Source organism: Bison bison, unplaced genomic scaffold, assembly GCF_000754665.1.
Source record: "Bison bison bison isolate TAMUID 2011002044 unplaced genomic scaffold, Bison_UMD1.0 scf7180017864286, whole genome shotgun sequence".
Taxonomy (NCBI): domain Eukaryota; kingdom Metazoa; phylum Chordata; class Mammalia; order Artiodactyla; family Bovidae; genus Bison; species Bison bison.
This window is the reverse complement of record NW_011494858.1, coordinates 1,846,575-1,865,562: the sequence shown is the minus strand read 5'-3', so window position 1 is coordinate 1,865,562 and position 18,988 is coordinate 1,846,575.

Below are 18,988 nucleotides of genomic sequence, written 5' to 3'. Positions count from 1 at the left end.
TAAACTCCCCTCTCCCCACTCCCACCCTCTCCTCTTTTCTTACTCTGCTGCAGAGAGCCGGGATTCTTGCTCGGGAGTCCACACCCACAGATGAAAAAGACAGAAGGATATTTATTTAGAAAAAGGACAGATGTAAATTCGTATTTTGTAGACGAGACACAAATGCTTAGACTTCAGAATGTTGGTGGAACATCAACCCTGTGGGCAGTAGAGAGGACTGCTTTGAGAAGGCAAGAATTGCATTTTCAGAAGCTGAATGAAAAGATGTGAAAAATTTTATTCAGGGAATGTTATGAACTGAATGCTTTTTGTCCCCCTTGCCAATTCCTGTATTGAAGCCCCCAACCTCGAATGTAATGGTACTTGGAGTGGGGACTTCTGCAAAGTAATAGGCTTAGATGAGGACACGGTGGGGTGTGCTCTTGATGGCGGTATATATATTCAAGTGCCCTTTTATTTCCCTAAAATATAAGTGCCCTTATATTTACCTAAAAAGCCCTTAGAAGAAGAAGAGGGGCCAAGGGAACTGGTTCTCTCCATACTACGCTCCAAGCGAAGTCCATGGAGCTCACAAGGTGGCTATTTACAAGTCAGGACAAGGGCCCTCACTAAGAACTGAATCTGTGGGCTCATTAATTGTGGACTTCCCAGCCTCTGTGAGAAATACATTTCTGGTGTTTAAGTCACCAAGTCTACAGTGTTTTGTTATAGCAGCTGGAGCTGACTAAGACAGGGAAGTAAAACTTGACTTGGTTTAACACCTCTGATTTCTGCAAGCTGGGGTTGTTGCCCTTTCCCTGTGGATTTTATCTACAGAATGGGACCTCTGGGACCCACTTTATCTGGGACCACTGAGAAGCCCAGCCCATCCATCTTTTGTGAGCATGGCAGTCAAGTTGAAATAAAAAATGCCCTTTGTAAGAACTAAAGTTTTCAGCCTGGTCCCATCTTGGTATTGAGAAAAGTCAAGGAAAGAAACCAGAAACACTTGAGTTTCTGGTAACAGAAAGTTTCAAATATGCATGCCGTTACCATAGTTAGGTTGATCTCCAAATCAGGGTTTCCCTTTAAATTTTGCTTGTTTTCAGTATACCAAATAGGTCATAATGCCTTATTTACTCCTGAAAAAGTGATCATAAAGGTATTTGCTTTGGGGTCTTAATTAGTGCCTCTTCTCCTATGTCACGTGGGAAATGAAACTTCTTTTCTCCAGTTTAACAGACAGTATGTTTCAGTGGTGTAGAATTTTCTCCACAGATTTCACACTAATAAGATAGTTTAAACTGCTCTACTTCTTGAGAAAATAATACTGGCTTGTTTGGTTTGTGCAAAAGTCAAAAGAATGTCAGTGGTTTAGGAAATAGACTTAGCGGGAGCAGATGGCCAGCTGAGTTGTCTTCACCACACCCACCATTTCTGTGCGCTGAGTCTGGCATTTTAATCCACTGATTCAAGAGTCTGCAATGACCAGTTATCTGCACCAGCCAAAAATAGGCACAGAATCTGTTGCTTTGCATGGTATCTCTGCAAAGCGTGTCACGAGGTTTCTTTGAATTGGGAGATTTTCCTGCTAATTTGGGAAGCAGCCGAGGAGACCGACAGAGGTCTCAAGTGTCCCTGGGATCTACACTGTCCTCCCCAAGGAGGCTCAGGTCTTTCCCCGGTTCCCCAGAGCCTGACTTTTCCCACAGCAGTGCTGAAACCACAGACTGCATCAGCTTTATTTCCCAAAAAAAAAAAAAAAATTGTGTTTATCAAAGGTAAGTAAAATCCACTGGCACAGCGCAGTTCAAGTTTTGTGAGGATTAGACGTTGCTACATATGTAGCATCTAGATTGTGCTTGGAATAGGGTGAATTCTAAAAAGATGGTTAGTCGTGTAGGTGTGTTGTGTGCTAGCCATGGCTAGATGCTTTACCTACAGAATGTTGACTCCTCACAACAGTTCTGCAAGATACTTACCTACTTCTGCAAGATAAGTAGCTCTTATTTTGGGCTTCCTAGATGGCGCTAGTAGTAAAGAACCTGCCTGCGATGCAGGAGACATAAGAGATGTAGGTTCGATCCCTGGGTCAGGAAGATCCCCTGGAGGAGGGCGTGGCAACGCACTCCAGTATTCTTGCCTAGAGAATCCCATGGACAGAGGAGCCTGGTGGGCTACAGTCCATGGAGTCACAGAGAGTCGGACACAACTGAAGCGACTTAGCAGCAGTTCTTATTTTATTAATAAGGAAGAAGAGCTTCAGAGAAGTTAAGTAATTTATGTAAGGTCACACAGCTACTGGATGGCGGGGCTGGGGACTGAATCCGAGTCCATCTTCCTCTCCTGCTTCTCCACCACCACTGCCGTATTCTCTCTAAATGTGTTTCTCAAGTTGGGATCTGGGCTGCCTGGAAAGTTTGTGGAAGTTTTCTTAGGGAGGTTGTCAATGAGTTTATAGTTTGAAAGATATTGCTTTGTGCAAGAGGTCAGCAAGTGTTTTCTTTAAAGAACCAGATAGTAGTTTATGCTTTAGGGGCCGTACTCTCTATGTTGCAGCTACTTAATTCTTCTGCTGCTGCTCACAGCATGGGCAGTATTTAACCAAATAGGTATGTCTATGTTTGAATAAAACTTTATTTATGGGGAACTTCCTGATGGTCCAGTGGTTAAGACTCTTCTTCCAATGCAGGGGGTGTGGTTTTGATCCCTGGTTGAGAAACTAAGATCCCATATGCTGCATGGGATGGTGAAAAAAAAAAATTAAAAAATAAAATAACATCTGCAGAGACTTAAAAAATCTAAACCTTTGTTTATGGACATGGGTGACTGGCTGGATTGGGTCTGCAGGCTGTTGTTTGCTGACCCGTTTTATTCCATGATACCTTCTGTTCTCTTCAAACCCCTGCAGCCTTGGGTGCTCCAGCTTCTCTGTCTGTCATCTTAGCAGCTTCTACTCTATCTGCTCAGTTGTCAAAATCCCACATTCTACAAAGTTCCTGACCTTATGGAACCAACAGCCTGGTGGGGAGACAAATGTATGCCACATGGTGAAGGGTAAGGAGAAGAAGGCAAGGGATTGGAGAGTGACGGTGGCAGTGAAGGAGGGACTCTGAAAAGATGATGCTGGAGCAGAGCCCTACCAGAAGGGAGGCATAAACTACGTGGCTGTCTCAGGTGATGTGTTCCAGAGAGAACAGCAAGTGCAAAGGCCCTGAGGCAGCGGTGTGCTTGGCCTGTCTTAGAAACAACCAGGACTCCAGAGGGGCCGGGGTGCAGTGGGTGAGGGCAAGAGTGGTGGGAGAGGGGCAGGCAGGCAGGTGAGAGGAAGTTCACGGAGGGCCTTGGAGGTCATTGCAGGGCTTTATAATGAGTGGCCACTGCAGGGGGTGTTGGTTTGAGCAGCTGAGTGTCATAATCTGACATGGAACAAAGGATCCCTTTGAGCTGCTGAGTGGAGCGAGTGTATAGGGTGAGAGGAGGGGGAGGCTGGGAGCCATTTAGAGAAGGATGGTGGGAGAAGCCTATAGATTCAAAATATGACACCAGAGCCAAGGCTTTCCCGACAGATTGAGTAGGATGTGGGAGGAACAGAGGGGTCAAAGTTGACTTGAGGTCTTGGCCAGAGCGGGTGGAAAGTCAGAAAGTGAAAGTCGCTCAGTCATGTCTGACTGTTTGCAACCGTGGACTATACAGTCCATGGGATTCTCCAGGCCAGAATACTGGAGTGGGTAGCCTTTCCCTTCTCCAGGGGATCTTCCCAACCCAGCAATCGAACCCAGGTCTCCCGCATTGCAGGCGGATTCTTTACCAGCTGAGCCACAAGGGAAACCCAAGAATACTGGAGTGGGTAGCCTATCTCTCCTCCAGCAGATCTTCCCGACCCAGAAATCAAACTGGTGTCTCCTGCATTGCAGGCGGATTCTTTACCAACTGAGCTATGAGGGATACCTATGGAACGTCAGAGTTGCCCTTTGCTGAGAGGGGAGGACTGTGGGAGCAGATTTGCCAGGAAGATGAGATCGGGTGCTGCTGCTGCTGCTAAGTTGCTTCAGTCGTGTCCGACTCTGTGTGACCTCATAGACGGCAGTCCACCAGGCTCCCCATCCCTGGGATTCTCCAGGCAATAACACTGGAGTGGGTTGCCATTTCCTTCTCCAATACATGAAAGTGAAAAATGAAAGTGAAGTCACTCAGTCGTGTCTGAACCCCGTGGATTGTAGCCTACCAGGCTCCTCCATCCATGGGATTTTCCAGGCAAGAGTACTGGAGTGGGTTGCCATTGCCTTCTCCAGAGATCGGGTGGGATGTGTTGAGTTTGGACTGCCAGTTGATAACCAGGAGCAGAAATCAATTAGGCAATGAATTTGCAAGTTAGGAGTTTAAACTGGGACTCTACAGAAGAGAATCAGCAGGGGATGGTGGGCTTCAAAGCCAGGGGTGGGCCGGGATTACCTAGGGAATAGGTCAGAGAAAGAGTGGCCTGACCTGGAGGCCATGGCCCCCTCTTGTCCCCGCTCCCTGCCCCTGCCAATTTCAGGCCTCAAGACTCTTACGTAAAAGCATTTTGAAGACTTTCTTGTCAGTCCAGGGGTTAAGACTCTGTGCTCCCGGTGCAGGGAGCACAGGTTCAATCCCTGGTTGGGAAAGTAAGATCTTGTTACCACACAGCACTGCCTAAAAATAAATGAGTAAATAAAATTAATAAATAAAAGCATTTTGATATCTTCCTTCCTAGTCTGTTATCTGTGGAACTACCAGGGATTCCTGGAGCCCATCACCCGCCATGTCCCTCCCCTCTGAAACCTTTGGGGTGTCTGTGCAGCCTGCAGGAGAATGTGGAGGTACAGTCTCTCTCCTGTCCTCCCCACACTGCTGATCTGCAGTCTGCCTGTGGGCAAAGCCAGTGATGTCTGCTGCTGTCCCCGCTTGTCCTCAGCCTGCATGGTTCTTCCCACCTACAAGCACCACCTCATCCCCCAACATCATGTCATAAATATGTGTAGCCATTGTGCTGAAGACATGAAAGGGTTCTAGAGAGATGTCAATCATTGTGTGTGAAGACCGACATCTTTAAAAAGTATTCCCTTGCGATGATGAAGAAGGTATTGGAGATGTGGTCATGTTTGGGAGACAGAGAGAGAGTGGATAAGTTGAGTTTTAGCCATAAAGGGATGAAGAAGGGATGAGGCCAGCTGGCATTATGCTCTTGTCCAAGGGTGAGCAGTTTCCCAGCAAAGTTACGAACCCAGGAGCCACATCCCAACAGGAGAGAGCATCCCAGGGAATAACTTAAGCAGGGTTAACAGACACTTAACTGGGGCACTACTGGCCTGCCTCGAGCAGCCTGGGGCTGAGGAAGAGCAAATAGCTGTCTATTGTTTCTATCAAGTGACATCAATTGATAATGCCTGCCTGGGGGTGCAGTCAAGGTTAGGTCTCAGAAGAATGAAGACGGTCATTGATTAGTCATGTCTACCAGGAGTCTGTGGGGCTGGGTTTGCTTCAGGATCACCCTGGGTGTTTCTGAACTGACATAGCTGTCCTGGGCACAAGAGCACTGGTTCTCTCCATCCACCCGTGGGGAATCCTGCAGTGTGATCTGGCCACCCATCGAGTTAGATCTGACGGGAAACTAACCAGCGGAAGTGCAAAGTAACCAAATGCATTCGCTTTTAAAAAGTCACAGGTTTTCTCCTTGTGCGTTGGAGGTGACCCTTCACATTGTGGTCTGTGTTTTACATCATGGAGTGAATTACACAGAAGCTTCTAAAGAAGTGAAAACAAAGCATCTGGGAGAAAAGTAGATCCCCAGTAGCAGGAGATTTCTTTCACCAAAAGGAAATGATGTTTGTGAAAGTATTTCAAGTGCTATAAAGTGCTCTATAAATGTAACAATTTATTATTATGCGCTGCTGGAGGGAAACCAGCTAAGCCATAACACTAACAATTACAGAACAGACTCCCTACAATTAAGTTGGAACTTGCAGAGAACCTCTGAGGAAGGGCTTTTCCTGAACGCATGAGGCCCTTGATGGTGAGCCCAGGCTGATGGCAGGGACCTGTGTCCCATCGGGGCTTGTGGTCCACCGTGGAGAGGGGCAGTTTATCCAGTAGGGATCCAGCCCAGGCAAGGGTGGCTGTTGCCTCTAGTGCTCTGTGCGTTGGCTTCAGATGGGGAGGCAAGCTAGTCACTGAAAATGACTGTCTGCTGGGCAGGCAGACGCCAGAGCTGGCCTGAGCCAACCCTTACCCTCGAGAGGAGACATTCTCTGCTCCCTCCCAGCCCCTTCCAAGCCCCTCCCATGCCTTTTCAGTACCGATAACATCAGATCACAAATATTTTTGAATACTAATTTCTTTATAAGACTCTGCTTCTTCTGATTTCCTCCAAAGAGGTGTATATCCAATTTTTTTTCCTATTTTCTTTCATAAAAGGGTGAAAAATTATAAACAATAAGGTACAAATAATTGTCTTTTCTGGTATGAGATAGAGGCTATGAAATGCTCCCTGTCAGTAAGCATCCAAAACGTTGAATTGGCGGGTAATTTTTTTAAAAAATGGTACTTATTTTTTTAGTCTTGGCTGTGCTGAGTCTTTGTTGCTGTGAGGGCTCTTCTGTAGTTGCAGTTCAAGGGCTTCTCATTGTGGTGGCTTCTGTTGTTGAGGAGCACAGACTTCAGGGCATGCAGGATCAGCAGTTGCGGCTCCTGGGCACAGGCTCAATCATTGGTCGCGCACGGACTTGGTTACTGTGTGACATGTGGGATCTTCTTGGATCAGGGATCGAACCCATGTCTCCTGCGTTGGCAGGGAGATTCTTTACCACTGAGCCACCAGGGAAGCCTTGAACTGGCAGACAATTTAAGAATCTTCAAGAGGAGGGTTTGAGCTACTCTTCTTGGTTTCTAGACGTACTCAACTGACAAACAGGACTGATTGTCACAAACTGCATTAGGAGTTAGTCTCTCTATAGGTACTGCTTGTCCCTCTGAGCACATCGATGTCAGCAGATGACAGATGTGGCATTTGCTGGCCTGGGTGCTTCCCTCTATCACCGTATGGCTTCTGGGGGGTGCATATCGGGGCAGTTTCTCCTGTTGTAGTGGTCTGCATCCAGGTAGGAGGGAGAAAACACACAGTGATTTAAACAGGGGAAGTTTAATACCAGAAATTAGTAAACTCTGATGAAAGAGTAGCCGTAGGATAAATGAAAACTCCTCATGGTACATACCCCAGGGCTGAGGGAGAGCAATCAAGGAAGGACAGACTTGGAAGGGGTTCAGACCTTGTTGGAGAGGGTATAGTTGACCACATTGAATGGCAGAGAAATTTGCTGGTTTCACTGGTCCTCAGTCCCCAGGCAAGCGGGAAGCAGGCCTCCAGGGCTCAGGCAGGGTAGGCGAGCTGCTGTTGTGGGTGTGCCATGGGTGGGGGATACTCAGTGTGGGAGGCTGGAGCACAGGAGTCTGCCTGGAAGGCCACACTGTCAGGAGGACCACAGGGGATGAGGCTGGGGGAGGTAACGAGGGAACAGAGGGAAAGAGGATGCCAGCTTGCCCAGGAGGCCTGGAAGGCCCAATGTCTGTCCTGGGAGGGCTCTGCAGGGTCTGTGAGGTTGCGGGAGACAGCACCTGCTGGGTGGGGGTGGCTGAGCCCCTGCTGGATGTCCTCACCCCATACCATCAACTCTGTCCCCCTGCAGCCCCTTCCTCCTGCATCGTCCCTCCAGCACCTTCTGTTGACAAAGCTTAACACTGTGCTGCTGTAAAGGAGAAGTGCTTGAAGGAATTGCTTTCATTATTGCAGAACATGTATTGAGGGTGAATCTGGAGTTGAGAGGGAAACTCATGGATAACTGGCTTCCTTGGCCCCCTTCCCTGTAGCACCTGTTGTCCCAGGACCTCTGTGAGGAGGGAGGGCACCCCATTCCTGTGAACGGCCCTGTTTGCTCCTGAAGATTGGCTCACACGGGCTGGCTCTCTGTTGTTTAGTTGCTAAGTCGTGTCTGACTCTTTGTGACCCCGTGGACTGCAGCATTCCAGGCTTCCCCGTCCTTCACCATCTCCTGGAGCTTGCTCAAACTCATGTGCATTGAGTTGGTGATGCCATCCAGCCATCTCATCCTCTGTCGTCTCCTTCTCCTCCTGCCTTCAATCTTTTTCAGCATCACGGTCTTTTCTAATGAGTCAGCTCTTCACATCACGTGGCCATAGTATTGGAACTTCAGCTTCAGCATCAGCCCTTCTCATGAATATTCAGGATTGATTTCCTTTACGACTGACTGGTGTTCCACAGTTGATTGGAAGATTGAGTCTTCCCCAACACCACAGTTCAAAAGCATTAATTCTTCGGCATTCAGCCTTCTTTATGGCCCAACTCTCACATCCATACTCGACTACTGGAAAAACCATAGCTTTGACCTTTGTTGGCAAAGTAATGTCTCTTCTTTTTAACACATGTCTAGGTTGGTCATGGGAGAAGGCAATGGCACCCCACTCCAGTACTCTTGCCTGGAAAATCCCATGGATGGAGGAGCCTGGTGCACTGCAGTCCATGGGGTCGTTAGGAGTCAGACACGACTGAACGACTTCACTTTCATTTTTCACTTTCATGCATTGGAGAAGGAAATGGCAGCCCACTCCAGTATTCTTGCCTGGAGAATCCCAGGGACAGGGGAGCCTGGTGGGCTGCCATCTATGGGGTTGCACAGAGTCGGACATGACTGACGTGACTTAGCAGCAGCAGGAGCAGCAGCAGGTTGGTCACAGCTTTTCTTCCAAGGAGCAAGCGTCTTTTTAAATTTTGTGTTTGTGGTTACCATCCACAGTGATTATATAGACTGCAGTCTCTCTGCTGGCAGCTGGGGGAGTGAGGACAGTGGTGGGGAAGGATCATGACCCTCAAAGGCTGCTGCACAGCTTGGGGCGAAAGGATGTGTGTGTGTCAGGGACTGAGCTGCCACAGGCCAGCACCCCTGCCTGCCAAAGGGTTTAAGACTTTAACTTGACCTTGTGGTTGGGGCAGTGGCATCTCTGACGGCTCACAGAGGGTACCTCCCTCCCTCTCTTTCTCTATTTAAGCTAACTGGAGGGGCAGAACACTTGAAAGATGTGTGTTTCTGCAGCCCTGGACCACTGCTCCCATCATAGCTTGAGCAGTTCCTAGTTCCTGGTTTCTTTGTTGCTGCAGGTCAGGCAAGAGGGCAGGTTCCCTGCCTGTCGCAGCGAGGGCTGGATCTAGCTCTCAGCCCATGGAGTAAGGGGTCAGGTTTAAGTCTGGAAGGGCTTAGGCCTCCAGTGTCCCTCTGCCTGGGCCCCAGCTCCTGGAGATCTGAATTCATTGATCTGAGCTGGACCTCGACATCATGATGCTTTCACAGCACTGCCAGCTCTGTGCTGTGGTTTGGAAGCCCAGCCAAGGGGAAGACCCCTGGTTTGAGTCAGTCTCCACTCCCTGGGCTCATGCTCTGCTCCTTTTACTTGTTTGTGCATCACTCAGCTGTCGCCTGGGAGCGTCTTGAAGGCAGAGGTTTGTCATCCTCTTGGTGTATATGTCCCGCACTCCATCCCTGGCCGGTGGCAGCCTCTGCCTGACCCAGTCTGCACTGACCAGCCCTTGGTTCCCTGACATCGGTGGAGTTGCCAGTGCCCCTAGGTTTATCTCAGACTCAGTCCCAGAAGCTCACTGTCTCCCCTGTGAGATCTGACTTTTCTAGACTTTCTCAGGTCCGAAGGAGGAAGTGAGGACAATCAGTCTTGGAGGAGATGGCTGTGAGGCCTACCACAGCCACTGGCTGACTTGGCCTTGGAACACTTGAGCTGCTGCCTGTAGGTATGGGCGTCTGTCAACTCAAATCCTTCTCCACATTGTTGACAGACTGAAAGGATTCCATGTAGCTCTCACTTAATTGGAAGGGATGGATTCAAACCATAGTAGAGCCACCCAGAGGAATGTACGATACTGCCCTTTCAGGTTTATAACCATTCCTGCCTTGGCACACCCTATCATGAGCTGTCCTGGCCATTTCCAGATGTGAACACTTCACCTCTTTTGGACAATCCAGTTGTCCCTCCTGGAGTATAGTGGGGAGGAGGGGGGATATCCTTTGTCTGACAAACCCCACTGGAGCAGTTCTCAAAGTATGGTCCCTGGGCAGCAGCTTCAGTATCACCTGGGTATTTGTTAGAAGCGCAAATCCCATCCCCTCGCTGATCCTGGAACTTTGGGGGTGCAGCCCATATTCTGTGTTTTAAGAAGCCCCCAGATGATTGATACATGCTCATGTCTAGCAACTGCTGCCTTACCTAGTAGACTGGGTGCCTTAGCACACTGCAAGTGCGGCATGTACTTTTCTTCTCTTTTTGACTTCTGAGACTTTGTCCCTACACATCCCTCCATTCTTCACGCGTGCCTTTTGAAATCACATCTATATTCCTGGCCAGAGTCAGGAGTCACTTCATTCATGAAGCCTTACCTGATTCCCCCTCTCCAACAGGTGTGTGCTCACTGCCCTGGTCACCCCACCCCCATTGCCGTGGTCCCCTCCTGGCAACACTAGCACCACTGGGCCCTCCTTGTATTGTTGTTCTTCAGTTGCTAAGTTGTGTCCAACTCTTTGTGACCCTGTGGACTAGAGCATGCCAGGCTTCCCTGCTCTCTACTATCCCCTGTAGTTTGCTCAAGTTCATGTCCATTGACTTGGTGATCCTATCGAACCATCTCATCCCCTGCCACCCTCTTCTTTTGCCTTCTGTCTTTCCCAGCATCAGAGTCTTTTCTATTGAGTCTGCTCTTTGCATCAGGTGGCCGAAGTACTGGAGCTTCAGTATCAGTCCTTCCACTGAATATTCAGGGTTGATTTAGGATAGACTGGTTTGATTTGCTTGCTGTCCAGTGGCCTCTCAAGAGTCTTCTCCATCACCACAGTTCAAAAGCATAAATTCTTCGGCATTTAGACTTCTTTATGTTTCAACTCTCACATCTGTATATACTGCTGCTGCTGCTGCTGCTAAGTTGCTTCAGTCGTGTCCGACTGTGCGACCCCAGAGACGGCAGCCCACTAGGCTTCCCCGCCCCTGGGATTCTCCAGGCAAGAACACTGGAGCTGGTTGCCATTTCCTTCTCCAATGCATTAAAGTGAAAAGTGAAAGTGAAGTCGCTCAGTCGTGTCCGACTCCTAGCGACCCCATGGACCGCAGCCCACCAGGCTCCTCCGTCCATGGGATTTTCCAGGCAAGAGTGCTGGAGTGGGTGCCATTGCCTTCTCCCATCTGTATATGACTACTGGGAAAATCATAGCTTTGACTATACCCACGATAAAGAACCCTCCTCAGAAATGCAGAATCCCCGCCTGCCCCACTGACTGAGTCAGAATCTGCATTTCATAAGATCTGCAGGTGATTCCCATCTACTTTAAAGGCTAGGAAGCACCTTTTAGACCACCCTGAGTGTACTAAAAGAAATATTTTTTTTTTTTACTGATTACATTTTAATGATACTTATTCACTAGGAAAATAAATGGGAAAAAGAAAAGCCCAGAAATTGACACTGCCATGAGCAGACTTTCAGGGGTCAGTGTTAACGGCCCACCTTTGTTCTAGGAGGGACTGTATTCAGATAGATGACCTTTAGAGACAGGAGGCATGTTTTAAACAACAGCTAACACGATGTCTTGCATAAACCAGCTGTTCAGGAATTTAAAAAAGAGGGAATTCAAGAATTCTATATTAGTATAAATGGCTTCCCAGGTGGTAAAGAATCCACCTGCCAATGAAGGAGATACAAGAGAAACGTGGGTTCTATCCCTGGGTCTGAAAGATCCCTTGGAGAAGGAAATGACAACCGACTCCAGTATTCTTGCCTGGAGAATCCAATGGACAGAGGAGCCTGGCGGGCTACGGTCCATGGGGTCACAAGAGTCAGGCAAGACTCAAAGACTGAGCATGCACACATGTAAAGGTATTGTCTCCTTTCCAGAAGTTGGAGTCCTCAGCCTATTAAAGAGGTAGATGAAGGCTGTTTCTGGCCGAGGATTTCATGGCTGTTAAATCCTGGTGTAGTGACCAGAATATCTCAGTCTGAACCCTGAGGATGTGAAGCTTGGTGAAAGCGCTATAGGCTGCTCTCAGGCATGGTCAGGATCTCGGTTCCAGGAACCCACTTTCTGACCTACCCTGAGGACTGAAACTGATAAGGTGGTTGTAGGTTTTACTAGAATTCTCCAGTGAATGTGGTGGGGTTTGGGGAGAGGGGGCCTGCCTGCCACTCTGGCTCAGAGCCTCGGGGCTAATTTAATCAATCCCGTAAGGGGCCGGGCAGCTGGGGAGAGGCTTTCTGAAGCACTCCAGGGCCACCCTCAGCCCATTCAGCACGCCTAGCTGCCTGCCTTGTCCTTCGGTAACTGTGGCCTGTCCCTACTCCCACTGGCCTTGGGAGCAGCTGTGAGCTGTGGGACCCGATCTGGGCTGTGGGTACCCATGGGAGTCACCCAGCAGATAAAGCTCTGACCTTGGAGTCCTCATGCCCAGACTCTAGACCTGTGCAGCATTTCTCAGCTCTGAGCTCTTTGTCACCTTTGCTTGAGCCGCTTCTTCCTCAAGAAGAGTCAGAGATGGCTGCCTCGGAGTTGGGGGTAGGGTGGGGGGTGGGAGTGCCCCATGCGCTCCACGGGAAAGTCGCTGCCCGCATCACTGTTCCCAGCTGCCAGGTGGGCAGAAACGTGGGTGCTCCTTGCCCACCTCCATTGCTGCTGCTGCTGCTAAGTCGCTTCAGTCGTGTCCGACTCTGTGCGACCCCATAGACGGCAGCCCACCAGGCTCCTCCGTCCCTGGGATTCTCCAGGCAAGAACACTGGAGTGGGTTGCCATTTCCTTCTCCAATGCATGAAAGTGCAAAGTGAAAGTGAAGTCGCTCAGTCGTGTCCGACTCTTGGTGACCCCATGGACTAGCTGGCTCTAAAGGGTCAGTGCAGGGAGAGTGTGAACGGTTCCTGCCCATGTGGTCATTCCCCTTCATGAGGGCGCATGAGGGTGTGTGAGAAGCAGGTATGTCTCTGCACGTGATGATGGTCTGGGCCTCTCGCTGCAAGAACAGCACCTGGGTTGGTGGCAGCCTTATTACAGTACACAGGGTGTGTTCAGACACATTGGGGCTGCTGTGTCAGCCCGGCCAGGGCGTTTCTCTCGAACATCTGGGAGCAATCACTTTCTGCCTGACCGAACCGTGTGGTGGCCCCGAGCAACTCCACATCTAGGTTAATTGCAAAAACAAGCAGGCAGTCATACTCAGGAGTGCACCTCCGTGCAAATGGCAGATGCCAATGGCTTTCCAGAAACACCTGCGTCCTTTTACCTGGAGTGCCCAAGCGGAAAGGGACCCCAGCCAAGTCCTGTCACAGACATGCCACTGCTTGCGGTGGAAGCTGCTGCAACCGCCTCGGGGACCTGAAAATTGTTTTGACTTTTTAAAAAAGCAAACATTGGAGTGTGCTTTTTAGCTGTGAAATATCTCTAGACTCCTGAAAATGACTGAAGATTGATCCGAACCTTACTGGCAGTAGTCTCTAAATTCACAATCTCACAGTGGATTTTCACTCAGCAGATCATATGCTATGTTTAAAATTTTCATTGATTCCCAAACTTGATCATCAACCATCTTAGACTGAAACATTTCTATATTGAAGGTCCGATTCTCCGGGCTTTCAAATGAGCTCAGAATATACCTAGGGTCAGTCATCTGCTGCTAAATTCTGTTTTTGGTTCCAGAAATGCATTTCCTGCCTGATGAGTGGGGTCTCCGAAGACTCTAGACCTGGTTTCTGTGATAGCCCTGCCCCTACCTGCAGGGTATAATGGGAATAATTTCAGAAGAGCTGACAACTTTCTCTCTTCAAACATTATTCGAACATCTATTAACGATGACAATCTAGGGGGTTTTTCAGGAAATACTTATTTGGAGCATGTGGCATCACAAATGGAAGTTTCCTGCCTTTGCTGTCCCTGGCATGTGGCTCTTTGGAAGGTCATCCTTCAATGTCTGGGAGCCCCAGGAGAGATCTGTCTGATACACGTGTGGTCTTCTGCAAGGGCAGTGGTTTTATTTTTTTTCCAATTAAAAATGGACAAGTTGTAATTTAGAAAAACATGGATGCCTGTGGATTTTTAAATTGGATTTAGAAAGTTGTGGCGAAGAGTACAGGGACCAGTATTTAATTACCCCTCTCACCAGCCCTGTGCTTTGTCATGCTAGGTGTGGAGAGGCATCGCTGCTGAGCAGGGCTCTCCTAACCAGGGAATCAGGCATCTTGATGGGGTCTTCTATTTGCTATGGCAACAGGCAGTGGGGCAGTGGATGTTGACTTGGGTACCTGGGTTGCTGAGGATCTTACATGCTTAGTTGTTCAGTCGTGTCCGAGTCTTTGCAACCCCAGGGACTGTAGCCTGCCAGGCTCCTCTGTCCATGTGGATTCTCCAGGCAAGAATACTGGAGTGAGTTGCCATGCCCTCCTCCAGGGGATCTTCCCAACCCAGGGATTGAACCTGGGTCTCCTGCATGCAAACAGATTCTTTACCATCTGAACCACCAGGGAAGCCCACTAAGGATCTTAAAGATGGCACAAACATCAGTAAGCTCCTAAAGCAGAGGGTTTGGTTGAGGGGTTTCAGCTGACCACTAAACTAGGGCTGTCTGGTTACCTTGTTAATGAGTTACTAAGGGAATGGAGCAAAATACCCTGCTGATTTCACGCTGCTGATTTTTAAATCCTCTGGTTATTGAGAAGAACGATGGTGCTATATGTGGTTGAAAGTAAATGAAGAAATTGGACATTAAATCCTAGAGTGTTTTGAGGACAAAGGACCTTTGAGTCACCTGAGCCTGGGTCCAGATGAGTAATGGAAACGAGCCAGGTGGGCAGGTGGTGTCGTGTCCGACTCTTTGTGACCCCATGTACTCCCTGACCTTCACTGTCTCCTGGAGTTTGCTCAAACTCATGTCCATTGAGTCCATGATGCCACCCAGCCATCTCATCCTCTGTTGCCCCCTTCTCCTCCTGCCCTCAATTGCACTGCCCAAATAAAGGGTGGGCACTGCTTCAGCTTGGCCTCTTTGGGCCTGGAAGGGATGGCCCTGGGTTTCCAGATCCTCCCATTTTTAAAGAGATGCTGGAAATATGAATTTATGCAAATTTCTTTTAACTATTGGCAACTAAACATATATACCTTAAAATGCCATGTGGGCAAAATGAGCACAGCAGGAGCTGCAGTTTGCTCTCTGATGTCCTGTCTCCCTTCTCAGATGCTGTTACTATAACCTGCCTGCTTGCATGTTCCACCGCTGGTTTGGTGGCAGCCTGTGGCATGGAAGCCCAGCCTCTTGCATCTGAGGCTTATATTCTGGTCTCCCCAAGGCCGATTTCTGGGGACGCTCCGGAGTGACTAGGGCGTTCTGGCTTTCCTGGCTAGCGGGCAGCTCACCCTCTAGTGTTCTTGGAAGCTCTTCCTAGAAGTCCACAGTCATGGCCAGCTGGACTTCCTGAGGCGTGGCTTATGCTCCTGGGTGTTCATATCACACATGCCAGGGGGAGCTGGGTTCTTGGCCTGTTTGTGTGTTTTCCTAGGATACCAGTCAGTAGACCTTCCCTGGGGCGTCGGCTTAATCCCCACACACTTGGGCCCCAAGACATACTTTGCCAGCATGAGAAACAGTTCATACAAATACGGCAGAGTGCGAGGGAGGCGCTGGAGACTGGATGAAGAGGGAAAAGTTCCAAAGAGATTGGGACTGCTACCCCTCCCCCAGCCCCCTTGCAATTTCTACTCTTGGTCCCCAGCCTAATCTGAGCCGTGTGTTCTCCCCCAGGGGAGCTGAAGTTAGGTATTGTTGGCACCTGTATTTACAATGGAGCCCCAGGCCCCTGTATCAGATCGCCTGCAGATGGTAGAAATAAGTGTCCTGAGCTGTGCTCACCCAGACCCTCAGAATTAGAATATAGGGGTATCACCTGGGAAGCTCCTTACAGACAGCTCCCCTGAAGGTTGGTGGTGTACACAGCAGTGTAAGAACCACTGTTCTAGGGATGGCGAAGTCACTGGGCAGTAGGGCCCTGTGATTCCAAGTCATGTTCTGTAGGCCCTACCAGGCAGGGACGTGAGCAGACCAGAGGAGCTGGTGGTCAACTAGCCGGTTCTGGCTCACAACCTAGAACCCAGGAGGCAGCGCTGAGTGGTGGCCCCAGGACTGGTCTCATGGGTGGGTGACAATGTTCTCAAGCAGAGCTCTGCAGTTGGGATTTAATGCTCTGTAGCCACAGCTTTGAAATTCTTACCTTTACTATTGATTTTGTGTCTTTTTAAAAATTTAATGGAATCAATACTTATTAATACTTCAGTAAGGGCATTCTTTGTGTAACTGACACTTTTATTACTGTGAGCGCACAAGAGTGAAGAATACAATGACTAGTACACTGAAGCGTCTCTGTCCTGATTCTCGCTAAAGTTCCAGTGGTTTTTCCCATTACCAGTGCAAAAGTCAGGTCAGTTAAGAGGCAATAATATGATGGTAGTTTTGACTTGGTGGATTCCTGAAATAGTCTGAGTCCTCCCGGGAGTCTTCAGGCCATGCGTTGGGAACCACACTGGTCAGTCTTGAACATACTTCATTTTTTAGTTCCTTCACATGTAATAAATCTAGGTGGGACAACGGAGCATGCACTGGGGATTCGGCGCTTCTGCGCACGTGCATTTTTGCTGGCCTGGGCCTCCGTTTCTCAGGACCTGGTCTCTGATTCAGGCTGTTTTGTCTGCTCGCCCCACCCGGTGACTTCCTCTGTCCTGTGCACCAGTAGGTATGTGGGTACAGGTGAGCATGTGCCCACGTGCTGAGTTGTGCCAGTGGGCTGTGGGCATAGCTGAGGGTCTATACAGGCCCTGTGAGTATCCCTGAGCTTGAGGCAGCGCAGTAGTAAAGTGTAGATTTAAATGCCTCCTTGGGCTTAGAGGCCAACCTTCCCCTGGCTTTGCTCTGGTCCATCTGGCTGATCCTCTTCAGTCCTCTCTTCTTTGATGCAGTCATAGAATGTTGGAATTGCAGAGGGCTTCTGTGTGTATCTTTCCTCAGAATTGGATATTCTGTTGTAGGTTAAGGACACAGTCTCAGGAGCCAAGCGGTCTGAGTTGAGTTGCTACTGTCATGATCATGGCAAGTTGTTTGGTCAATTACAGTTTTTTTGTGAGTTTTACATTAATTATAAGATGAAAATAATAATAGTACCTTCCTTATAACTTGTGTGAGGATTAAATAATTAATGTTAATTCATTAATTCATGTATGTTTTTAGCTGTTAAATGGATGTTTGGGCTTATATTACCCAATACAAGTTCGTATGCTCAACATACAGTGGTGGTGTAGTCGCTAAGTCATGTCTGACTCTTGTGACTCCATGAACTGTAGCTCACCAGGTTTCTCTGGCCATGGGATTTCCCAGTCAAGAATGCTGGAGTGGGTTTCCAATTTCCTTCTCCAGGGGATCTTCTGAACCCAGGGATCGAACCCAGGTCTCCTGCCACCAGGGAAGCTCCTCAACACACAGTGAGGCCCAACAAATCGAAACATTGGAGTTTGTCCAGAGAAACATTTATCTCAGGGCTGAGCAAGAAGGGATGGCTCATGTTCAAAAGACCCTGAACTTCCTGAAAAATTTTGGCAAAGCATTTTTAAAGGCCAGGTGAGGGAGGGACGTCCCAGAATATGTGATCAGCTGGTGCACAGTTCTCTGGTTGATGTTGAGATAGCAGGGTGGTTAACATCAATCCTTAGGTGCCAGAAGGTCTGGGGGCTGGGTGCTCATGATCATCAGGTAGTTAATTTCTTTCATTTGGTGGTGGTTTTTAACATCTGAAAAAGTCATGAAATATGCATGAGATACTATTTTCTGGGGACTTCAGGGAAGAGCTACAGCAGAGGATATGGGGGCAGGGGTCTGTCCAGGGGAGGCCCCATAGGGTCTTGCTCAGTTATACATCTGGCTATAAGGAACCAGCTTGTAGCAGACCAGTACTCCTACCAAGAACAACAGAGGACCAAAACCCGTCTATTTGAAGGCGCTGCTGCTGCTGCTGCTAAGTCACTTTAGTCGTGTCCTACTCTGTGCGACCCCAAAGACGGAAGCCCACCAGGCTCCCCTGTCCCTGGTACTAGAGAGCTCCAAAGGCAGCCAGGACTTGGGAGGCCAAGACTCGAGAGAGAAGGGAAACTTAATGAGGTCATACTCACTAAGTCTGATATTCCTAGTTCTTTTTACTGTAATGCATGTCCCGGTTCATCAGCGGAAGGTGCAGAGACGCCGAAGGTAAGCAGAGAGTGACTGTGAGGAGGCTGAGAAGTTAAGTGAAGCTACTATTCATAATGCTGGGGAGAGAAAAACAGAGTAGAAGAAGTGTTAACTGAAATCAGGCAAGCATACAAAGACTGAAATCCAATTTTGAGTGAGCTCAGCCCTTAATTGGATTATTATGATCTACTCCTACAGCTACCAGAAGCTAAGGAAGATCTCTCTGGAGGAAGCTATCACTCAGAACCTTGAGTTTTTTTTTTTTTTTTTTAATAAACAATGATTGTATTCAATAAAATGTACCTGGTATATCCAGAGACATGATCAAGGGGAAGGGGGAACCATAGAAATGTCTATAAGTGTTCTAGATACTAGAGTTACTAGATATGATCTCTAAAACAGGAGAAATACATTCAAGAAATGAGGCAAGATGGAGAATTTAAACAAAGCAAAACAAGAATGGGGTGTGTGTGTGTGTGTATGTGTGTGAGTATATATATATATATGTGGAAGCAAATGGAAGTTGTAGAATGAAAAATACAGAAGTTAAAAATAGGGACTTCCCTGGTGATCCAGTGGTTGGGAGTCTGCCTGCCATTGCAGGGTATGCAGGTTGGATTCCTGGTCTGGGAGGATTCTGAATCCCTCAGAGCAACTGGGCCCATGTACCCCAACTAC